This window comes from Lepidochelys olivacea (assembly GCF_965140295.1).
Source record: "Lepidochelys olivacea isolate rLepOli2 genome assembly, chromosome: 10".
In the NCBI taxonomy this organism is placed as follows: domain Eukaryota; kingdom Metazoa; phylum Chordata; order Testudines; family Cheloniidae; genus Lepidochelys; species Lepidochelys olivacea.
In genome coordinates, this window is record NC_140420.1 from 20,810,255 (window position 1) to 20,836,411 (window position 26,157).

At 40.1% G+C, this 26,157-nt stretch overlaps 1 protein-coding gene across 2 annotated transcripts in view; it reads left to right on the top strand.

Annotated features, from left to right (window-relative positions):
* Window positions 1-26,157, top strand: part of SNX29 (sorting nexin 29) — a 451,127-nt gene that overhangs the window by 161,450 nt on the left and 263,520 nt on the right. The window lies entirely within an intron of this gene.

Sequence of the window (26,157 nt, forward strand, 5' to 3'; positions counted from 1 at the left end):
CATGCCGACACGCTTCCACTCTCCCAACACATATGCTCCGTCTCCCCCCACACGCTCCCTGTCTCACACTCTCCCCCCACTTCCCCGCTTCAGTTGAAAAGTGGCTGGCAATTCAGTAGGATGCCAATGGAAAGATGGGATTGAGAACCGTGTATGATGTGATGCTGTACTTGCCCCACGAGGCATTGCAAGCTCTTCCCAAAGCACCCCACTAGGGTTGCCAATTGCACAGTGGGATAGCTACTCACAGTGCACTGCTCTCTGTGTTGATGCAAGATCTGCTCGTGTGGATGCACTCTGCTGACACAAGAAGCATTGTGTGACATGCAACAGTGGTTTAATTAAAGTGCTTTAATTAAAGCGGCATAACTGTTGGTGACAAAACTCTGCAGTGTAGACCAGGCCTGAGTGTCCTTGACTTCCATTGACTGAATTGTGTGTTAACTTGCAAACTGGTGTATGCCTTTATTATTGCAAGAAAATATGAAAGTAAAGAGAGACCGAGCTTTAGAAAGTACAATCGAACAAATGAACAAAATTAATCTTGAGTTACCTAGTGCCATCTGGTGTGTTCCTTCCATCTGGCAAAACTCTTTCAACTGGTGGTGGTTTTATTTTCCTAGAGGATCTCAATTAAAAGTAGCTGTACAGTATAAATTTCAGAAATGTGTAAGTCAAAGGCAATTATAAAAAATATATAGTTGTAAAATGACTCCTGTATCTGCTACAGAAATTCTGCTTCTACTGCTTGTTCTCAGACTGAGCAAAGATTTTAAAAATGTTAACAGATTATATCAGTCATACTCAGACCGAGGCTCAGGAGCTGCAAGTGGCTCTTTAATGTGTCTTCTGCGACTCTTTGCAGGACATGACATTAAAATACTGTGTGGTTTAATTATTAACCAATCGAAGTTATTAACTGGTCAGGATGCTTTTACTGTGTTAATAACCAATTGTAAACAATATGTACTAGTCTAGCAAATTCTTCCATCCTCATACGCGTGCAGCACCAATCACTGTTAATGAAAACTCTTAGTGTGCTTTTGAGAACAGAACAGACTGCTGAGGTCCCAAGTCAGGAAACATCTCTATTCATCCAGGGTGTTTAAGCATGTGCTTAAATTAAGGATCTGCATAAATGCCTCACTGTTTTGGGGTCTAAAATCTGTATGTATGTTGACATTGTGGAGGAGAAGAGGAATATTTGTAATAGACATTTAATTTGCAGTGATGATAAAACTTTCATTTACAAACATGATTTCTATTAAAAATGCTAATTCCTAAAATTTGAAAAAATACATATTTTTTGAGACGGTAACAGTAGTTTAGAGATTGGTAAGAATCTCCTTATTAATTCATCCTAATAATAAATGTTCAAAAGCAGGTGTTCAATATGCCAGGATTCACGTTACCTATATTCTACTAGTTTGCCTCACTGTTAAAGAAAACTTATTCATTTGTTTTTTGCTTTTTTTTAAATTGGCAGGTTTCTTTTTCAAACAAGCTGGAGAAATTATCTAATAAACTTCATTTAACTGTATGTGTTAAATGCTTGACCTAGGAACAATGTGAATTTATTGTAGCACTGTGCCAATTCTCCTCCTCCTTCTGGTTACATAGCTGTCACAGGACTTGGAAGATGAACAGTGAAACATAATTTTTGGTACAACAACAGCATCTGGCTACTTGGCAGTTTTAGCAGTTGTCTTGGCAGTTTGGGAATAGGTTTAGGATCTCTAGCATGGTTGAAATGGTGGGTATTGTCTGGTCTCCTGGTTTGCTTGGGTGCCATTTTCTTTTTAATATACTAGTGATTTCTAAAAATGTTTAGTTTTCATTTATGTGCAGCTCTCTCATGAATTATTTATACAGATATTTTTCTCTCTATGATAATATTTTCTGCAGCTATAGTTGCACTGATATGTGCATTAACAGAGAAAACTGTGTTCTTCAAATGCTGGTCTGTGTGTATATTCCACTATGAGTGCTCATGTGCTCCATGAACCTGAGACCAGAGAATTTTTGTAAGTAGTGTCTGTTGGTCCATACCTGTGCTGCAGCTCTCCTTGTGCTTCGCACTAAGGGTGTTAAGGGCAGGGCAGACAGCTGCATGGCCTCAGTCAGAATCCTCCAGTGTACAGAACTCATTCTTTCTTTTCTTCCTGTAAATATTCACACTTATATGTTATTCAGTGTTTTTATGGTTCCCTAGTGTTAGAATCTTCATCCCGGGGAACCCTTCCTGTCTCCCAGTGTGGGACTTAAATTATGCCCAGACCCAGGTTTCAAAAACTACATCTTCTGTCACCACTCTTTTTGGTCTACAGCCTCGGAGAAGCTTATATCTCCACTAAGTGTGGTATCTGCTGCTCTTTTACTCACAGTACATGGCAGGCTTGAGAGCTTTGGTGTTGGAAGCACCTTATGGAGTGTGCAATCAGGTGCCAGTCGGACCCAGGCCAAGGAGATCCCCTGAACATTGGCCAGAGTTGGCAAGGAGTGTAACCCCTAATACTATGTCTGACTCAGAAGCAGAGGGAAAGACCCTTTGGCTGGGCCTCCTCATAACCATGAAAGCAGGTCCCCTTCTTGACCCTCTAAGGGGAGAGATCCCTCCTGAACCCAAATCAGATGAGCTTTCATGCTAAAGCCATGAGGACTTAAGCCCTCCTAAGCCACATATGCATGTTGAAGACGAATAGACTTTGGTAGCATCCTCCACATCAACTTTGACCCTGACTGTGGTGCCACCAATAATGAAAGACTGGGTCTTGAAGGACTGGGAACTACTGGCAGCACTGAAAACCGTGATGTTGGAGACTCATTCATGGCTCCATAAGGAACTGCTCTCTACATCTACTCTGGTGGTACAGAGTGACAAGACACAGTCTCCAAAGGTGCCAGACATTTATATCTTCATCCTCATGTACCCAAAGTGTCCCTTGTTATCAGAACCAATCCTCACCAAAGAGATACCAACAGCTGTGGGAATCCAGGACACTGGGAATATTGCCTATCCCATCCACTAGCTGCAGTTTACTCTCAGTGGAGCCAGTGACACCACCAATGGACCCAGATCCAACCGTTCCCTCTTCAGGAGAATCAGATGTACTTGTGGAACCAGCTTCTCCCCCACACATGGAATTCAGCCCAGATAGGGGTTCAAGAAGCTTCTGGAACCAGTCTTAGCCATGTAGACAGGAACTTGTTCCTCTGGACCAATGATACTCAATGCTTTGGGGGCCAAGGCAACACGCCTTGGGACCCATACACACAGAGTACCTGGAATACATTCCAACAGGGAGTATTACCACCCCTTTCCTCCAAGAGCTCAGTCTGAACTCCCTGAGCTCACAGAAGAAGGGGAAGATGAGCCAGATCTACTAGTACCACCACTTCAGATGGGGTATTATCCCTTCCACCCAAAAAGGCAGTTGGTCCAGCCTCTCTGTTTCCCCTGGACAATCATAGACAGTTCTTCAAGTGATTGCACATGTCCATTTGACTTTAAGTATGTGTGTGTGCTGTGACAAAATTCCTCCTCTGCCTTGGTGGGTCCCGGGCTTATTGGCGGATTTGCTTGCCTCAGAGATTCATGGCAGCCCTCAGCTGGCCACTTTTGCCAGTGGCTCAAACCTGCCTTTCACTCAGCTAACCTCATCATTGGCCAGCATGGGAAAAAGGAGGAGAATAGCCCCTGCAGTCTCTGCTGGCCCACCTAGTGGATCAGGGGACAGGACGGAGACTTTCCCCTCTGGTGGGACCCACAGTCTAGGTCAACTCCTCTTGTATCAAATAGGGAGTTGGGGGGATGGGGGGAACCTGGGCCCACCCTCTACTCCAGCGGAGGGCCCTGTGGATTGCAGCTATCTACAGTGTCTCCTGTAGCAGCTGCGTGACAGCTACAACTCCCTGGGCTACTTCCCCATGGCCTCCTCCTAACACCTTCTTTATCCTCACCACAGGACCTTCCTCCTGATGCCTGAAAATGCTTGTATTCCTCAGTCCTCCAGCAGTATGCCTTCTCACTCTCAGCTCCTTGTGCGCCTCTTTCCCCAGCTCCTCGCATGCACCTCTCTAACTGAAGTGAGGTCCTTTTTAAAACCAGGTGCCCTGATTAGCTTGCCTGTCCTAATTGATTCTAGTAGCTTCTTAATTGTCTCCAGGTGTCCTAATTAGCCTGCATGCCTTAATTGGTTCCAGCAACTTCCTGATTGTTGTGGAACAGCCCATTAGCTTACTCAGGAAAAAGGGACCTGCTTAATCTGGGGCTAATATATCTACCTTCTGTCACTCTCCTGTAGCTATCTGGCCTGACCCTGTCACAGTGACCAGTTCACCAGATTGAAAATTTTTACCTTATCAGTACCCATTGAGGTGCCCTCTGCTGGCTTGTGCTGCTGCATGATGATATAAAGGGCAGAGCCACCCCCCTCAGTTCCTTCTTACTGTCTGTGATCAGTAGTTGGAGCGTGTTAGCTTCCTTCTGTAAGTGTTTTTTACTTTCAGAGAATTGCTTCTCTTGTATGTAGTTGTAATTTTATTGTTAGTTGAGTATAGGTTTCATTTTCTTAGTTGTTTTGTAGTCTAGCAAAACTATCAGTTCCTACTTGTTCTGGGTGCTGATGCCTGGCACTCAGGATTGCCTTGGTCTCAAGGCTTTAAGACTTGCACCAGCTGCATGAAATCCATGCGAGAGAATGACTTTAATTCTTGGTGTTAAAAGTGCCTTGGTGGGGGTCATATCCAGGACAAGTGCCAGATCAGCAGAGACGTTATACCCTGAACTAGAAAGGATAGGGAGGTAAGGCTCTGTCAGTTTCTCATGGAGGTGGTTCTGTGTCCACCCTCAGAGCTTTAAACAATAAACAAGCTGAGAGTGCTTGATCACTGGGTAGAGTGCCACTGGTGTTTCCTGATACTAATCTCACCTCAGGCAGCATTGTCATCTCTGGCACCAGGGCCTGTGCTGTTGAGACCAACTGCTGCTGGAGTACCGACGCTCTGTGGTACCGACTCCAATTCAACAACAGTAACATCAGGGGAACCTCTCAGTCCTGGTAACACTGGAGGCATATGCAACAGCATGTAGTCTCCTGTGTGTCTCAGTATCAGATTCTCTATACTGGTTCAGTATAGTGGTTCAGGAGACGTCTCATCTTGTACCTATAAACCGTTAGACTACATAGGATTTACCTGAAGGTAGAGTGCAACTTTCAGTGTTGTGGACAGCTTTGGACCCTCTGCACCTCCTCACCTGGTGCCATCGCAGGGCAAGCCTTGTGTGCTTTTTTTGGTACCATCATCTCCAGAGTATTTACTGTGCTCCCTGGTCAGGTGAATCGGGATCATCTTCCAAATTGGAGGCTGGCTCATATTTGTCTCTTTTGGATAGGAATTGGCACTCTCCATCCAAGGGTTTTCACCCTTGGTATCCAGTAGAGGGTCTGTGTTGGTCAAGGGACACGGATCCTTGGTCTGGAAGAAGATTGAGGTCCAGTGTCCTACTGGTGGCCCTGTTGGAACTCGTTGGTTTCCTGCCTTCCCCCAGATCCCTGAGTAAATGCCAGGATAGTTCGCATGAAGAGGCACATGAAGTCACTCCAGTACTGAATTGAGTGTTGAGTAGGAGCAAACTGCCCTAGCAGGATCTCTGTCAAAGAGTTAAGGGACATTCTACCTCAGTTTGCTCTGTGTTCCTCCTCCTTATCCCCTGACAAAGTAGTGTCTGATGTATTCTCACCTCTTCAGGATGATTACAGGGTGTTTCAGGACCTGTTGAAGAGGGTAGCTACCTCCCAGGACATTCAAGAGAGCGCACATTGATTGGTGGACATTTTGGGTTCAACAGGGCCCTCTGAAGTAGCTTTCCCTGTAAAGAAAGCCATTATGTAACTCCAAAAGATTTTGTGGCAAATGCCATCTTTTTTACCACCCACTGCCCAAAGACCTCAGAGGAAAAGAAACTCTTTTACCTCAAAATTGCGAGGTTAAGAAACTCTTATCTTTTTGGTAGCAAAATTTATTCTACTGCCAGACTATAATTTCATATTGTGAACCATCAAGACCTACTTGGAAGAGTATTCTTAGATTTTTCAGACAAGTTACTGGAGGATGTCAGCCAAAGAGTTTCAGGCAGTAGTGGATGAAGGAAAGCTGGATATTAGGACCTCTCTTCAGGCTGCTTTGGATGGGATAGGCTCTATGGCCAGGGCCATGGCATCTGCTATAAGAATGCACACATGTTCACGGCTTTAGATGTCTGGTCTTCCACAGAAACTCCAGTAGACTATCCAGGATCTCCCCTTTGAGGGTCCGACCCTCTTTTCCCAGCAGAATGTTAAGCTCCACAGTTTCAAGGATTCCAGTGCTATGCTGAAGTCTTTGGGTGATTTATACTCCACTACCTAAAAAGAAGCAATTTAGCCCTCAGTCATTTCACCATTTCCAGCCTTTTACCCCTAGACAACCTGACCAGTCTAGGAGAAAAGTCAGGAGTCAGAGGAGGAGACCATCACCACCTCATTTTTTGTCTGCAGTGAGCTCATCCAGACAGCCTGAGAATGCCAAACAGTCTGTTTGACTGACTAGTTGAAGATAGCTTACCAGTTTGCTTTATGTCAGCTTCTTCTATCCCTATTTTTTCTAACAAGGTATCCCACTTCCTAAGTGCTTGGACCCATATTACCACCGACGAATGGTGAAAGTACGGTGGAAATGGGATATACCTTTCAGTTTATTTTTATTCCTTCCTCCTATCCTTCTTCCCTGTCTGTCTTCAGGGACCCCTCATGAGAATATCTTCCTCCTGTTTGGAGCCAGAGAGAAGATCCTTCATCTCCTCAAAGGGAAAGGGTTTTATTCATGTTACTTCCTACTTCTGAGGGCAAAAGGAGGTTTCAGACCCACATTAGACCTGTAAGAGCTAAACAAATATATAAATATATGGGGGGAGGGATAGCTCAGTGGTTTGAGCATTGGCCTGCTAAACCCAGGGTTGTGAGTTCAATCCTTGAGGGGGCCCATTTAGGGATCTGGGGCAAAAATTTGGGATTGGTCCTGCTTTGAGCAGGGGGTTGGACTAGATGACCTCCTGAGGTCCCTTCCAACCCTGATAGTCTATGATTCTATGATAAAGAAAATCAAATATCACATGGTCACCGTAACATCCATTATCTACTCCCTGTCTCCCAGCAACTGTTATGTTGCCCTTAATTCGAGGGACACTTATTTTCTGTTTCAATCCATCAAAGCCTCAGGAGTTTCAAGAGATTTATCAACCAATCCCACTGTCAGTTTACAACCTGCCCTTTGGCCTATCTGCAGCCCCATGTATATTTACAAAATGCGTGATGGTGTATTCCAAAGCAAACGAAGAGTTCAAGTGTTTCTGTACTTGGATGACTGGGTGGTGAGATCAGTTCAAGAGCAAGGTAGAATTCGGTGTGTCCAAGATCCAGTCCATCTTCAGAGTGGCCTCATGTACATATGGGGTTCGGCATCCCAGGCTTTTATCTCAGGAAGTCACAGTTTTTATTAGGTTTCAAGCACATACACGTATGCTGTCGCAGTAGGTTTAGAGCATCCTAAACATTTATATTTACCCAAGGTCTGAGATGGTTTCAGGGAATTGGCAGCGGGCCCTCCTTCCATCTACTTGCTGGGGAGTGCCAGATGCTTACCCAAAGAAAAGCTTCCTCGGACTGCTCCAAAGTATATTCCTTCCGTTCTCATGGTACATTAACTCCCTGTTTCATCTTCACATTGTGATTAGAAAAACTGCAAATATATAGCTGTTTGGCCTTGCCTTCTCAGAATCCTAAAAATTATTCCTAGCTATGTGATATTTGATTTTCAGCTAGCAGTGGCTGAACACACAAGATAGCTGACTGCAGTACTGTGAAGTTCTGGAGTTACACACAGGAATGTCACATGTGGGGGTTACACTATTGGTTTACTCCCCAATTTGTCACTCACTGGACATGTTGGCTTGAGTGCTCACAGCAGCCTTAGCCTTCTTGAAGTGGTGGGTGGACCCAACAAACATATATAGAGGAGTTCCTTTCATTCTTCCACAACCCACATTGACTCCTGGTATAGACGCTTCTTCCCTCGGTTGGGGAGTCCACCTGTGAAATCTGCAGACTCAAGGTCTCTGGCCTGGCCAAGATTTAGCTCTCCACATAAACATAAGGGAGTTAAGAGTTAATCATCTAGCTTGTCACGTTTTCTTCCCCCACATCAAGAGAGAGAATTTATTACTGATAACACAGCAGTGAGGTTGTACATGAACAGCCAAGGGAGGTTGGGTCTTTTATGCCAAGTGGTAATACACATTTGGGAGATTTGTATCACCAAGATTCACCTCAAAGCCTCCCTCCTTCTGGGTGACCAGAATAATCTGGCAGACCGCTTAAGCAGATCTTTCACCAGTCATTATGAGTGATCTCTCTGGCCAGATATAATGAGACACATTGTGTAACCAGAGAATCCATTGCTATCATACCTCCTTATAAGGCTCTAACTATTATAACCCAAGCATTCTCACTGAAATACATTCAGTCTGCACTTATTTCCTTTTCACTCACCATACACATGCAGAAAATAGCATCTTCATTTTATTTTAAAAAGTTTTATGCAGGATGTTTTTATGTAACAGATGTACTCTCTTCACCAGAAGTGCTGGATATAACCATATCATATTATGAAAATTACTGATTTCAGAAGTGTCTTGCTTAAAGAGTTTTACTGGAAGAAAGATTTAAGAGATTCAGCAGTTCTTAAAATAGTTTTCAAAATTTGCTTCAAATAATAATTAACCCCCAAATATATATATTCTTCCTTGGAGCAACAATCAGTTTCTTGCCTAGAGAGTGTTTAGTCAGATGAGTTACAGTGCCTTTCTTCTACTTTGTAGCAGTCATGTATGTGGTGTGTATTTGGAAAAAAAAAAACAACCAGTGTTCAGTTAGGATAAGTCTACACTGCAAAAAAAAAATCCCACCCTCTGGCAACAAGTCTCAGAGCCTGGGTCAACTAACTCAGTCTCGTGGTATGAGGCTAAAATAGCAGTGTAGAGTTTCCTGCTCAGTCTGGAGCCTGGGCTCTGAGATCTACCTCTCTCCTGGGCTTTATGCAGAATGCCTTGAATAAGAGATGGCAGCTATAGTTTAGTATGTATTTTTAGCAAATCATGAAAGCCTTATGTGATCTCTGTGGCTTAGGTGGAAATAGGGAAATGTTGGCAGTATATTGCCCAGTTCTACCAGTCTTCTTCTTGTCACCTGGGAAGCTAAGCGGTAAAAGTTACCAAAGAAAGAATAGTATCTAGAGTTACACATATTAGAATAAAATTACAAGGGCTATCAATACTCAAGCTTCTAGGCAGAAACTGATCACCTGCTCGTGTCAGTACAAAATGTTTCCCCATTTTCAGAAGAGCTGTATGCTTTGTAATGTTCTTAACGTATAACTCCATAACTTAGAACTCAGTGCACTAGTCTAGAGATTCTCAAACTGTGGTCCGTGGATCACCAGTGGTCCGCGAGCTCCATTCAGGTGGTCTGCGGATAGTTCTCTCCAAGGTGTGTGCCTGGGCAGCTGCACACGAGAGAATGAAGGTGCAGGCATGGCTCCACTAATTAGGTGCCTGGACCCTGGAGAAGATGCACATGTAAGGTGAGGTGGTGGCCTTGGGGGGAATAAAGGGTAGATGGGAGGGGGCAGTGGGGCGAGAAGATGGGGTGGGGGGAATTTTGGGCTGCGAGAAAGAGGCGACTTTCCCCAGCTCCAGGGCTGCGGCTGCCAGGGAGAGACGGCCCTCCTTCCCAGCCTCAGCTGTGTGGCTGCTGTGGCCGGGGGGGGAGGGGGAGAGGGAGAGAGCCCCCTCTTTCCCAGCCCCAGCTTAGGGGCTGCCGCAGTGGGGGAGAGAGGGCACATCCATCGCATTAGAAAGGTAAGACTACTGATATTAAAATGAGTTGTGTGTTTTTATTTGTAGAACAAAAAAAGTTAATTATTATTAAGGTTTTTTTTTTATAGAGCGCTTTTATCCAAAGTGCTTTACAATAGTTAGCTAATGGTACAAACAACATTTGGAAAGATCATTAAGTGGTCCACTGAGACCCTCAGCAATTTTCAAGTGGTCCGTGAAAAAAAAAGTTTGAGAACCACTGCACTAGTCTAATCTGGAGGTGACAAAATATAATAGTAACAAGGTCTGCATCGGAAGAAAAGGTCTCAAATGTCTGGCTAGATGCAGATGATAAAAAGTAGTCCTGGACACACTGCCACCTAATCATTTAAAAGAAGGTGAGGATCAAGTGAATTTCAAGTGCAAGTAACAAATGGGTGTATGTACATCCTCTGTCAAGGGGGCTGATATTTGGTTGCTTCATCAACTCAGTGCTACCTGGATTGGGTCCTTTCAGGGCAAGGTACTTGGACACAGGCTTGACGTTAGGCATATGCTCAAGTACCTTGCAGAATCCAAGCTTTAATTTTCAATCAAATAATTTTTCCCATGTCCCGATCTAACCAGACACTGGTTAATGTACCCAACTACACCATATAGGATAGATGAGATGTTGGAGTGGAACTGGGTGCTATAGATGTAATAAAGGCACCATTAACATCTCTCTCCATTAACCCCCCAGTGTCATCTTACATGCATTCAGCAGGATGGATGACAAAAGCAGAGCTCTACATGAGATCCCTCTGGGCAGAACAATTGCTGAAATCTGCCCTTTGGGTTCTCCCAGAGAGAAGGAAGTGGAATCATTCACCTGACCCCTAGCATCCACTTATCTTAACACCTGCAGGTAATTCAGAACACGATTAACAATACTGAAGGTAGCAAATATATTGAACAGTTTTAGTGAGGATACTTGATCTTCATTCTTTGCCAGAAAGAGATGCAATGAGGGCAGTCTGCATACCATACCCAAGTTTGAACCCAGTTTAACCAAAGTGTCAAGGAAATCTTGGTCCTTCAGATACTGTGGGAGAAGTATCTACACACCTTGCTCAACGTTACTCAAAGAGGAAGGTTTCAAACAGGTTTGATAGTTGGCTTGATTTGTCCACATCGAGTGAATTTTGGGGCAGAGGCTATGCAAGTGCTTCCTGGAAAGGCAGCTAGCATACTACTTTGTCGAAAGGAGTGAATAACAATCTTCTCCAACAGTGAGGGCAGTCCCTCCCTATGAGTTTTCTCCAGGCAAGGCATGGCACAAATATTAAAAATTAGAGAATAATTGTGCTATCTGTATGTGTGCTGAGAGTAGGTCCTGTCTTAATCATAATCTCATATTTGCATACAATGTGATGCACTCTATCAGATGCATTTTGGGGGAAGGCATCCAAACCTGAGGTCAAATATGAATAGCATAGGTATACCATACGTTAAGAATATATTTTCAGCCACCTGAATGGGTTTAGTATTTTGACCTTATTAGTTAGTGTTTTATTTTGATTGCTTGTTCTGTTTTAGTACATTTGTGTAGTGAGTATTTAAAATATAATAGATAAGTAGAAAATTCAAGATCACTTTTAGACTTATGGTAGTTTACAAATTATAGATATATTGGATGTATGCTGGCACTAATATTCATATACTATATTCACTGTTCTATTGTCATTTGCAAAACTGTGCCATTTGTTGTTAATGTTTATTCACTTGTCTGAAATTGGTAAGATATTCCAAGGTGTATTACAAAGCAATCATATTGATAGTGGTAATGCAGTGGTATTTTTGGAATGGCAATTGCAATTATGCACCTATTAAAAGACTGTAGTGTTTCCATCTTGGACATTAAACTCAGTTTTAATGAGAACAAATATTGGTCATGAAAGTAATTTGTCCTAAATTTTTTTGAAAAGTGTCTTAGACCAATTAAAATTTGACCAATATCTCCTCTGAAGGATGACATATTTTACAGTTCAGTATCTTCCTTGCCAATCCCTCATTATATTTTAAGGATTATTTCTGTATTGTATTTTTTTGAAAATAACTTGTTGAAGGACACTAAAATATGTAACACGAGTAATCTTCTGTATAAAACCTAAATCAAGGCAAAATCTTGTTTAAATTAGTTATTGGAGTATTTGAAAAGTAATTGATGGGAAAAATTAACTGGGAATATTGTAATACAAGGTATTATTTTTATTATTTATTATTATTATTAATTATTGTTAAGTGTTTATGTATTTTGCAAATGCGATTTGAAACAGACAGTTTGGGTAAACACTTTGCACCTTTTAATTATAGCATTCTATTTTGTTTCTTTTTGGAGTGGAGAAATAGCTCATCCACATAATTTACATTAGTATTTTAATTATGTATTTGAGGTAAAAAGGGGAATTAGTTTTTAGAACAAAATTGTTGTATTTTGAATTAGTAATTTTTTGTCCCCAATATAGTTTTGATTAGCAAGTGATGCCATAGCATTAAGACAAAGTGATTATCAAAATATACATGTTAATTTTCCTTGTAATATTTGTTGCCAATTACATTATCAGCTGAATACCAGATTTCCTTGGTATTCCTCTCAGGACTCCCTCCAGCTGCTGTCAGCACTACTGATCAGACACTTGTTGGTGCTGTCTTTTGTTTTCCTATGCGGGAAATGTTCTTTGCCAGCTTTATCCCTGATCTGTTGTGCCTATCTGGTATAGCGTGTGTTTTTTTAGCTTTAACTCAGTACTTCTGTAAATTTTGCTTTAAACTCATCTGTGTTATAGGACATTCATCCTGGGTACAGGTACTTGTACTGCCTTTGTATTCAATACCTTTCTTGTGTTCACACAGAAAGTATTAATAGATGAGACTGTGCTATAGCAAGTGATGAAATAAAAATAGTCTTCATTCCTCTTGTGTACATTTCTTTAGTAAGAGTGTAAAGGTTACTGAATTTTTACATTTAGAAACTTTAACAGGTAAGGTATTTACACTCTAAAGAGCTACATTTATTATTATGGAGACATCACTTGGAATTCCATAGTTAAGGCCATATCTAGACTTTCACCATGAACTTTTTTTCTAACTTTTCTAACTTCTAATTGGATGAAAGTTTGAAAAGTTTGGGGGCTATAAGTTAGTTCAGTCTTCTGCCTACTCCTTTATACGAGCTTTTATGAATAAGACTTTGATGCTCAATTCTGAGTGTAAGTTGATGAGTGGATAGATAGGATCATTATATGCTTGGTAGCTATTTCGTAACGGGAAAAAGTTAAAGTTGTTTGGGTTTTGGTGTTAAATTGTTTGTTGGTGTACATATATGAATTGGTATGAAAGTTGATGTCCAGTTGGATTACTGTGTGAAAAAGTTATTGTGTGAATTTCATAGTTTATAATATTTGGGTTGTTTTAAATGATTTATGTAATGGGTACACCTTCTTTGGAGTTGTATTTAGCAACCTTAACTGTTTGCTGACAGTATTTTAACATGGATATTTGTTATTGGCTAAGTTCTAATAATGTACACATTATGGTAAAGTCACAAAATGAAAACAGTCCCAATACCAGTTTTAATTAATATATTTCTAACAGAAACTCAAGTGTCATATTGTAGATAATTCCAAAGTGACTATGATTGCTTATTTCTCTTAGCTAAAATCTGGAAAAGTAATGTAAAATGCAACACGCAGCTGAGTGCTGTGGGAACACAACCATGCAGCACCTTCAGCACAGTACTGGCTGGTTCTACAAGTTGTACAAATGCCCTACCTACACTACTGGTAGACCAGCTGCCTCAGCCAGCTGCCTAATTGTTCATCAGATCAACTTTAGCACCATTTTAAAAAAGTAAATTTCTTCCCTCAAGCCATTTTCTCCATTGGTTGAACATAAACATTCACAGAGAGACTTACACTACTTAACTAAATTGATCTGAGTTTAAAAATATGATTATTGGATTTTTTTTATTCCCACTCTCTGAGCTTTTGTCCCCATCAATAAACATTGTAGTTTGTAGCAAGTCATGGTCAAAAATAGTACATATGACAAAACCAACCACAAAGATTTCAGGTAACCACATATACTGTCTGCAGTGTGAGTAAGAAATTTTATCCTCTCAAATAAAAATAACTGCCAGTGGAGTTCATATACCCCTCCCCTACTTTTTAAAAAGCCTTCAGCTAATTGCTAACCAAGGTGTTTCCCAAGGCAGTACTGTCGCTTTCCTTCAGGTGGAGGATCGAGGTGCCTATACACTCAAGCCAGTACATTACAAGTTACTCTTCTGGCAACAGGGAGGAGGTTTCCATTTGCTGCTTCTGACAGCCTTTTCTTTTTCTTTTTCTTTCCTTTTCTTTGCCTTAGTGTATTTATCATTCTCAACATAAGCTGTACCGAGATATACAAAACTTCATCATGCTTCTGTTACAGGTGGCTGGATTCTCTCTTGGACCCACCCCATTGGTCTGCATCTAAATCTTGCAGGGAGATGCCAGCTGGTGATTTCTGCTGACTAGCTGTAGCTTGTGCAGCTCATTAACTCCACCATGGAAGTAAGGGAGGGAGGAGCTGTGCTTTGGACACTGGCAGCTGAGGTCTAGTACAGAGAGGTCTTTGTAGAGAAACCCTAATAAAAGCTAAGGTTGAGGTTTACATTTTGTGTGGGATGTTTTTTCTTTGGGTTACCAGTAAAAAGAAATCCCGGGAAGGGAGCCTGTTTGCACTAAATACAGTGTGTTTAGATCCTGTTCAAAGCAAACTAGAAACCCTACCTATTTATACCATCGTAGTTAGGAAGGGAAGCTCGGAGGAGTCTGAGTTCACTACTACTCTGGTTTCACTTGAAGCCTTTAATGCTCTTATTTACTATATCTGATTGATGTGTTTTGATCAGAGAAATACATTCAGGTCTGAAAAGCAGCTAGTTTGATATTCTTTGCTTTCTCTCTCTTCATTATTTTTATGCTTGTTAGCATCCTGCCTGCTTGTTGATCTGCTGGCAAATATTGATCTGATGGATTCTGTGGCATGTGACCATTTCATTTAGGTGAAACTTTTTTCTTGTTTTTTTGCTGTGGCATCTTGTCTCTTATATTATCACATAAAATATATATGAATTGCTTGTTAGCCTACAACAGTGTTTTCCATATCTAGTATAGTCTGGTCTTTTATTTTTCTGCTGCTTGTTTCTCTTTTTCTGTGTTGTTCATTGCCTTGTCATTTAAGTACAGGGTGCCTCTTGAGCAAGGAAAAGCAGTCCTCCCTTAAAATTCCTGGATGCAGGCAATCTCCTTTCACTGTTTGTTTTTTTTTAAATCAAGTTTTTGTGTGACCTCATTTCCAGCAATTTTTGATGTTTTTTGTCCATTAGCAAATGTTGTACGTTCTGCCACACTTAATTTTTTTATTGAATTCATTCTGTTTCACAGCAATATTTCTCTCTTCTGTTACTAGTTACTTTATTGTCTCTTAGGAAATCTGTAGTTGCTCACTGACTTCTGATAATTCATCATTTTGTTGCATTTTATTTTTTTCACGTTTTCTCAGAATTCTCCCTTTCTCCCTGTGATGGGTCCCACCGGGGGTGCCACCTGGAACTGGGGTACCATTGAGCCCCCTGACTCACCAGCCTGGGCTTCCTCTCTCACTGTGCTGCTGTGAGAAGCTGCAGACATGCTCCCGTTCATACACTTCTACCAGCATACACGCCCAGCTGCTGACTCCCTGACTAGCCTCTGTACTAACCAACAGTAGAAAGGCTAAACCCAAGGTAACTTTCAGCTCCCCAGGCACGCATCCCCCTCTGGATCATAAACCCAAAATTATACTTCTTGCGCTGCACAGGGAACTGCACAGCTGTAAGCTCATAGAGTTCAGGCTCCCCCGCCCAATATGGAGAGGAATATGCAACAGCCTTTGCCCCTTGAGCTACAATTCCCCAAACACGTCACTCCAACTCACTGGTTTAGATAAAGCAAAAACAAGTTTATTAACTACAAAAGATAGATTTTAATTGATTATAAGTGATAGCAAACAGATCAAAGCAGATTACTGAGTAAATAAACAAAAATGCAAACTGAGCTTAACATACTAGAAAGATAGGATTTGAATTAACAATCTCTCACCCTGACAGATGATAGAAGTGGGCTGCAGATTCTTAAGGCACAAGCTGCACTTGCTGTACAGCTTGCAATCCCCAGGTCTTTCGTACACAGGCTAGACATCCCTTTAGCCTGGGTCAAGCACTTCCCCCAGTTCAGTCTTTGTTTCTCATCTGTTTCCAGGAGTCGTCTTCTGTGGGGAGTGAAGAACAACATTTGATGTCACTCCCTGCCTTATATAGCTTTTACATATGGCGGGAACCATTTGTTTCAAAACTTGGTTCCCAGACTGGTTTGTGGAAAAATACTGACATCCAAAGATGGAGTCCAGAATCATGTGGCCTGGTCACATATCTTTGTAGAGTCATTACTTACAGGCTGTCTGGAGTGTTCTCAGGAAGGCTCACCAGGTGGAGGATAAAATTCTCCTAAGGCCTGTTGTTTTCCATAATGGCTCATTGCCCTGAACAGGCCCTTCCCAACCAGCTATCTAGACTGAAAGCATCTTGTCTAGGGAGTGTTACCCAGGTGGAACATAGTCCACATTTATAACTTCAGATACAAAAATGATATATGCATACAAATAGGATAATCATATTTATCAAATAATAACTTTTCCAATGACACCTTACACAACCTGTCTTGCATAAAATACATCATAATTATGCTATAATCATATAATAATAATATCACTATGAAGAATATAGGGTGCAGTGTCACACTCCCCAATTCTTGAGTCTCTTATAGTTTCTGTTTGTTCTGACAAAGTTACTCATAGACTTTAAGGCCAAAAGGGAACATCATAATCCTTTAGTCTGACTTTCTGCACATTGCACACCATAGAACCTCACCCACTCACTGCTGTAATAGACCCTTAACCTCTGGTTGAGTTGCTGAAGTCTAAAATCTTGATTTAAAGACTTCAAGTTACAGAGAGTCCACCATTTACTCTAGTTGAAACAGCAAGTGACCCATGCCCCACATTGCAGAGGAAGGTGAAATCTCGAGAGGGTCTCTGCCAATCTGACATGGGGGACAGTTCCTTCCCAACACCAAATATGGCAGTTAGATGCTGAGTATGTGGGGAAAAACACACCAGCCAGAAACCTGGGAAAGAATTCTCTGTGATAACTGGACACCCTTCTTCTTAAGTGTCCCTTCTCCAGCTGTTGGAGATATTTGATAATAGCAGTCGTGGTGAGCCACATGCTATTGTAGGCAATCTCATCATACCATCCCCTCCATAAATTTATCAAACTCAATCTTAAAACAAGTTTAATTTTTTTTCATCCACCACTCTCATTGGAAGACTGTTGCAGAACTTCACTAGTCTGAGCGTTAGAAACCTTTGTCTAATTTCAAGCCTAAACTTGTTAATGGACAGTTTGTATGCATTTGTTTTTGTGCCAAAAGTGGCCTTTAAGTTAAGTAACTCCCCTCGCTTCCTGGTGTTTATCCCTGTCTTGTATTTATAGAGAGCAATCATATCTCCCTTCAGCCTTCATTTGGTTAAACTAAACAAGCCAAGATCTTTAAGCCTCCTCTCCTAAGGGAGGTTCTCCATTCTTCTGGTCATCCCAGTAGCCCTTCTCTGTATCTGTTCTAATTTGAATTAATCTTTCTTAAACACTGGAAACCAAAATTGCACATGATATTCCTGATGAAGTCTCACTGTGCCTTACATAATGGTAATAATACTTCCTTAGCTCTACTGGAAATTCCTCTCCTGATGCATCCTAGGATTACAATAGCCCTTTTCACAGCTGCATCACATCGGTGGCTCATAGTCATCCTGTGATAAACCAATACACCCAGGTCTTTCTCCTCCTCTGTTGCTTCCACCTGATACATCTCCACCTTATAGCAAAAAATATTTTTGTTAGTTCCTAAGTGTCTGACTTTGCACAATTAAATTTCATTCCATTTCTTTTACTCTAGTTTTCCACTTCATCCACATCTTCTTGTATGATATTCTGGTCCTTCTCTGAATTGGTAGTCTCCCCCTGCCCCTCCCAACTTTGTGTCATTCATAGATTTTATTAGCACACTCCTACATTTTATGCCAAGGTCATCAATGAAAATATTAAATAAGATTGGTCCCAAGACCAATCCTTGAGGAACTCCACTAGTACCCTCCCTCCAGCTTGACAAGTCACTTTTCAGCATGACCCTTCGTATTCTCCCATTTAATGTGTTCTTTGCCCACCCTTCAACTCTCAAGTGGATCCCCACCTTCTCCAATGTAACTAATAATTTCCCATATAGAATTGTAACAAAAGCTTTACTGAAATCCCGGTAGATTAGATCTACTCCATTTCCTTTGTCTAAAAAATTTTGGTTATTTTCTCAAAGAAAAAGATGAGTTGGTCTAGTGTGATCTAGCTTTTGTAAAACCATGTTGTATGTTATCCCACTTACTGTTTTACCTTTATGTTCTTAACTACTTTCACTTTCAAAATTTGTTCTAAGACTCTTCATGTAACTGAGGTCAAAGTAAAGGGCCTTTAGTTTCCCAGATCACTTCCCCCCCCCCCCCCTTCTTAATTATAGGCACTATATTTGCAGTTCTCCAGCCATAGGGTATGACCCCTGAATTTATGGATTCATTAAAAATCCTTGCTATTGGACTTGCAATTCCATATATCAGTTCCTTTAATATTTTTGGATGGAGAGTATCAGCCAACCCCGCAATTCGGTCCCATTAAGATGTTTGAGTTTGGTTTGCACCTCAGATGTGATAGTTTCTTCTTCCATATCCTTGCTCTCATTAGCTACCCTGCTATTGCCTCCAAGCCTCTCATTACCCTCATTAAAAACTGAGGCAAAGTATTTGTTTAAGTGTTGGGCCATATCTAGATTATCTTTAATTTCCACCCCTATCCTTAGTGCTTATCGGTCCCACTTCTTCTTTCTTTGGTTTCTTTTTATTTATGTTGGTATATAACCTTTTACCATTGGTTTTAATTTCATTTTTAAGGTCCAACTCTGCTTGGCTTTTGGCAGTTCTCACTTTTCTCCCATGCTTTCTGACCTCCAAGAGGTAGCTTTCCTTGCTGATCCATTCCTTCTTCCTTTCTTTGTAGGCTTTCTGCTTTCTCTTAATAATCTGTATGAGATGCTTGTTCATCCAATCTGGTCTGCAACCCTTCTCTACCAATTTTTTTTCTCTTGCTTGGGATTCAGATAGTTTTTTCTTCAAGTAGCTGCAGCCATGCATTCCACTTAGGTGGTGTGTGTGTGCGTGCGCCCAGGGTGCCAGAGCTGGAGAATTTTGCCTTGTAGTACCAGCAGAGGGTGGATCGTGGGCCTCTTTCTCATAGTCCTTCCTCTGGCTATATGAGGCAGCACTGCCTCTTCCCCTCCTCAATTCCTTCTCACTAACTATGGCTGAAGTTGGAGCTCTGTGTAGTTCTTAACCTCACAGTCTCTATCTTGTAGTGACTTTTTTCTAGTTGTACATAGTTGGTGCTTTTAATGTTGGTTAGATTTAGTTGAGTATTTCCTTGGTGAAACCTCAATGTTGTCTGCCATGAAGGAGAGTGATCCCCAATAGCGTTCCCCACATTCGGTGCTTGTTGTACTTGGACGAGGCCCACGTTGAAGAGTGATATTTGATTTGTAAATCGTTCACGGAACCAAGTCAGGTGGCTAGAAACCTTTGCCTAAAGCAGCTGCTCAAACAGACCATGCAACCAGTTGTATGTCGGATCAAAGGTCTCCCTCAGGTTCTGAAGAGAACTTCAGGTCTTGTGGAGGCTCTTCTCCTCCAGAAAGAGTGTGGATTGGCACAGAGTTAATGACACAGGATGAAGCAGGTCTCTCAAACTGCTCCATAGTACCCTCGGGAAGTTTAGAGACCCTAGACCATCAACTCTGAGTTTGGCACCAGGGTTTCTGTTGAATCTGGTACTGATAAAGGTGATGCATGAAAATGAAGGAACATAACTTGACTTTCAGACACCAAATTAAGTTTGCAAGAATAAAAAAAACCCTTCTAGTTTATTACTTTCAAAATTATTAACACACAAAGTATCAAAATATGCCCCCTACCCCACAATAGATCTTTTTAATTGGTTTTGCAGTAGGACCAAAAATTGACAGTTCTGTGAATTTTGTTATAAGCCAGAAGTAATTTTCACTGTCAAGCTGCTTTTCATTTAGCAAAACTTCTGTTTCTAAGAAGCTGCAGTTGCAAGCCAAGTGAGCAAGTGAAAATGTGATTGTGAAGGGTATGATGACAGTTCGGATTTTATAATAATGCGTTCATTCTAAGATGTATTTATGAATCTCTTATACATTTAGATAATTTGCAAGCCATTTAAGAGAGAAAACTTAACATAGAAAAAGTTAACAAACTAGAAGGAACTGGTCCAACCAGAGAAGTGTATTCAAAGTTGTGATCATTGTCCAGAAAATAAATCTGCAGCCTTTTGAAAGGTAATCCAAACAACTCTCAAAGCTAACTCTCTCCATTCCTAGCGCTCACTCTCTTGCATCTCCAGGCTTGCATCTCTCACCATCTCTTGCTCTTTCTGTCATCCTTCATGGTTATCCTGATGCCTCTTTAAACAATACGTGGCAAAAACAGGATCATACACCAGTATGGTGAAATACTAGAATTTTGCTGAACTGAAGTGAGCCATCTAAAAGGTGAAATCAAATTTAAATTGCACTTAATACTTTTGGCAGAATTTCACAAAACTTGGGAATTGAATGAATTGAAACTGAGTACCTGGAATTGGATAAAAATGTCCAGTTGAAGATGGCAATGAAGATGACACAAAGTGGGAGAAATCAGGATTTCATCCTGCATGCTAGCAACAGCAAAGCACATTAGCTGTCCTGTAACTGGGGATAAAATATAGTATTCTGAGTTTACTATTTGTATATAATCCACACCTCCTGCCACAGAAGTCCTGGTAGTGGAAGTACAAACTTCCCCATAGGATCCTGTCAATATTCATCATTAGGGCCTACCAAATTCACTGTCCATTTTGGCCAATTTCACGGCCATAGAATTTTAAAAATCGTAAATTTCATGATTTCAGCTATTTAAATCTGAATTTGTAATTGTAGGGGTCCTAACCCAAAAAGGAGTTGTGGTGGGTTATGGTACTGCTACCCTTATTTCTGCATTGCTGCTGGCAGCGGCTCTGCCTTCAGAGCATGGTATGGTATTGCCACCCTTACTTCTGCGCTGCTGCCTGCAGAAGTGGGCCCTCAGTCAGCAGTCGTCACTCTCCGGCCACCCACCTCTGCAGGCAGCAGCGCAGAAGTATGGTATTGCCACCTTTACTTCTGCGCTGCTGCTTCAATACTGCCACCCCCCTAAAATAATCTTGTGACACCCCTGCAATTCCTTTTTGGGTCAGGACCCCCAATTTGAGAAACGCTGGTTTATCCTGTGAAATCTGTATAGCATAGGGTAAAAGCACACAAAAGACCAGATTTCATGGGCGGAGACCAGATTTCACGGTCCGTGATGTGTTTTTCCTGAATTTGGTAGGGCCCTATTAATCAGTTTTGACCTAGAAGGTCCGTATCTGAGGGGTTAAATGGAAGTTCACTCTCCATAGTCATTCATTTCACGTGGGCCACTAGACTGCTTTTGATCACTGCCAGTTTGACTTGGAATTAAATAAGAGCCTTACAGATGAAAGGCTCTGTAATGCACTGGCAATCCCTTGAGCTGTACAGTACCCTGACAAAGTGTATTCTGCTGTAATTTATGCTCAGTCTTTTTGTGTCCCTGAGTTTGATGTCTTAGATCATAGACATGCATTGAAACTCTTTCAAAGAATTGACTGTAGGAAAAGAAAGTAATCCAAGCTTAATAAAAGCAATTCAGGATGTAAAATTACAGTATCTTGCTATATCTACTCTATCATTGTCAAATAGGAATTAAGACTCATCTTAAAAATAATTAACTTAGTCATATGTAGGCTTGATAGAATTCAATTTTTATTTTTTAGAATTTTGACAGCCAACACTGATGTTTATTTTAAAGCATTTTTTCTATGTCTATCAAAACTCCACACTTTGAAAAACTGTGGATTTTAAAGTATTTTGGGGGTGGGGGAATTTATATTGACTTATGTTTTTACACTTGTGGGAAATTCTGAGGGGATCAGACAATAGGGATTTCAGGCAATAATTATTTAATCTTCTTCTTCGTATGACTGATATACATGTAGAACAACAACTATAATTTTACATTTAGGTGGTTAAGCCAAATAATTGCATCAGGAGTAGCAGTGTGTATCGCTGTAATGCCTCCTTCATATTTGTGAATCAAGCATTGAGTTGTTATAGTTATGTGGTCTGTTTTAGTTGACCACAGTCACACACTGGAGAGCTTTTAATATTCCATTTGTGCATCAAGTATCCGCATCTGCCATGGTTTGTGTGAATGTGGTGTAGGGTTACCCATAAACTTTGTGGCAGATTGAAGCTAGAGATCTGCTGTTTTGGGTCTTTCACAAGTGTTTATTTGTGACTTCTGGTAAACTCCATTTGACTTTCATTATTTAATGACAGTAGACCTTGACATTCAAAATGTTAAAGCTTTATAACCATTAAAATACAGATTGCCAGTGTTACATGTCAAAATATACAAAATGGATATCCTAAATCAAACTCTTAAATTCTCAAGCAGCATTATTTCTACTTTACCTTTCTGTAAATTTGAATTATCAATGAAAATATTTTTTCATTGGTTTGTGTATTCAGTGAAATTGTTGATTACCGACAGTTATCAATAAATATCTGATCCTTCTGAGCCTAAGCAGATGCTATTCAGTTCTCTAGAGTGTTAGGTTTTGTCTAAATAGTTAATCCATAAAACTTAAATTTCTGCTGTACAGCACATATGAATAAAAACAGCTCTTGCATGTCTTTTAAACTAATTTAGGCAAATTTAGAAAAAGAATGGTAAATTAGATGGGTCTGAAGACAACAGGACCTTAAAAGCAAACCTCAAAAATGTTCTAAACATAAATAACCTAATTTAAAAAAAATTTTAAAAATACACTTTTAAAAAGTAGTCTTTCTGTACCATAAAAATAATTATTTCTAATTTTAGCATAATATGTTTGAAACTTTGACTTTTGATTTAAGATCAGGATTGCATTCTGCCAATTTTTTTTCCTTTACCATTTTTTGTATTTGAACAATATCTTCCTGTTGTGCAGTTATAAATGTAGGATAAAAATTGCCTCTAACTGAGAACAGATGTCTATATAAATCATAATGTTATCAGCTTTGGTGTTGTTAGTGATGGCAGTTACGCATCATTTCACAGCAGATTATTGGCTGCTGATCACATTTTCAAGTAGCACAGGTATATTAGTAGCATACAGTTTGACAAATTACCATTTAAGAACTGTATTTTATTACATATATGATCATTATCTTCTTCCAACCATGCAAATTCAATCTGAGTTCTGAATATCAAGCTATGATCTTTCTTCCTTTTTCGTCACCACCACTAATGACAAGAATCCAGAGCTCCGCTAATAACTGATTTTTTCATTCGCTGGCAGTTCTGAAAAATAGAAAAATAATTTCAGTTCAGGTTGTACCCTAAATGCTGCAGCAACTTGTGTAAGAAAAATTCTGAACATTAGCTATTCTTGCAACACTTAAATAATAGTATTTTAGTCATACCAAGTGATCCAGAATCATATACCAAGTGATTCAGAATATGGAGCCAAAATAGTTAATTAAATCTTAACTTTTACGGTCAAGTTGTTTCTGAATGTTCTGAAACATTGTTTTTCTGAATTCAATGATAGTTTCATTGACACATGTTTTTTTAGAAGGGTATTAAATTTTTGGTCACTTGATTCACAACTAATGCACAGTGATCTGAAAAAGCAGTAATTGACTTATTTTCCTCTCCTATCTGATCACTCTCAAATGTTGTTCTGTATTGTTTGTGTAGCCCAGTGGGCTAGCTTGCCTTTATTTTATTTACTGCTTTGCATTATATTCAGCAGTAATGCAAGGAGCCTGCAGGCTGTATGCTGTAAGACATTAGCTTCAGCAAGTTAGCATAAGGTTTGATACCTATGCACTTTGAACACATAAACTTTGCACAAATAAACAATCCAACAGAAAACCCCAGTATTAGGGGAGCTGAAAATAGAGTTTAAGGGGAAGTTCTGACCACAGATACATTAGTCAACCACAGAAGTGTCCTGGAAATGAACTGACATACATAACAGATACATGAGATAAGCCTTGCCTGCTTGCTTGCCTACCTATCTTTTCTTATAAGTTTCTTATTTTCTTATGGGTTTCATTATTTGTTTTATTATAATAGGTTTATAGATTTATATTACAGTATATTTTGGCTGTAACACAAGGACCTGCAGGTCACATCTTGTATGTTGAGCAAAGGCAAAGTTAGCATACATATGTTTGGGACCTTTCACCTAGATGGATGGTGACGAGCTAACGCATAAGGTCCATATATGGCTGCAACCTTTAACATATAGGATGTGTTAAAGCAGGTTGGCATAGGGGCTTTCCTAAGTTTATACCCTTTTAAACTTAACAAGTACACCACAACTTGGAATTTTGGAGAGAATTGAAATAACCAGTTAGGACAGAAATAACAAATGTGATATCTAACCATGAAAGAGCCGTGGTAATGAATGGATGTAAATGATAAGTTGGGATCACTGATATACTAATCTATAGGAAAAAACACTCCAACATTAGTAAGGTGAGGAAATACAAATAAGGAAAAGCGGGAAAACCCCCACTGTATATGCACGGAACATTGCGGTGTCAGTGTAATGTATTATAAAAGTGGTATCCCAGCCTAGGGGCAGAAGGAGAGAGAGATGTAGTCCTCGGGAGGTGCCTGAATGATGGCCACTGGTGATGTTGGGGAAGGTAAGGGTGAGGAGGAAGATAATGGCTAACATTTCAGATTGTTCTACAGGAAATGGTGTGAGTATATCGATGTGCAGATGTACATTCTGTAGTATATCTATCTACCTTACTGAGTTGGGGTATTTCCGACTGTGCTAAATGTATTAATAAACTATACTTGTAAATATAAAAGAGTTCCTATAGCTTGAGTGTTGAAACGGTGCACATCGGGGTTCCCAGCTATATAATAATTTGAATAATACTGGGCCTGATCTTGGGACAAGAACCTGTCAACCTTCAAAGTAATAACTGGGGTTCTTAAGTAATATAATTAATGTGTAATATGAGATCGGGCAACATTGGACTCTCCTTTCATGACTCCATCATAGTTTATTCAGCAAATTTTGATTGACTTGTAGGGAAATGGAATTGTATTCTGAGATTTGTTGAATGTAATTTAGTCAAGGTTATGGAGTTTTGGTGTACTTTTACTCACTGAACAACAGTTCTTTGTTTTTTCAAAATTACAGTATCTTGACTAAGGAAATGTAATCAACTATCTTCGAAACTATGCAAACTTCAAGTTAGAGAGTAGTTCTATATTTTTGGGTCAGGCTTTTAAATTTAATAAAATTGTGTATCTAATTTTAGAACACAGTTATTGTGAACGTGCACACAAAATGACTAACGTCTTAATAATGGTTATTACTTATTTGATTCTTACTAAATATTCTTGAGGTCTGTCCCCATCAATATGTAGTGTAAAAGTATTGAAGGTCAGCTTCCCCTTTAGTGAAGAACAAATAATCTAATCATAGTAGGTGAATCACAGAACAAATGGGAATTGTAAGTCTGGAAATCATACAGATAACATAAAAAAATAAATTTAAATGTGTTAAAAAGAAATAGGCAGAGATTTTAAGAGTTAAATTTAAAGAGTTAAGAGTTAAATTTTCAGATAGCTTAGGTGTAAAATTATATTGACTGCATGCGTGAATTAGGGAACCATGCACACAAATAGCTAATCATTTTCAGTTTTTATGTTTGCTGTTAAGTTATGGGAAATTACTTAAACCTTATAAGAAAGCACCCTTGGCATTGAAATTACTTTTTCCAGTATTTAGTTTATTGTTTGATATTACTCGCATACAATTTGCACCATATTAGGATACTTATTTTCAAGGATTTTTTAAAAGCTGTTCATTTTCAAAAAAGTGTTTA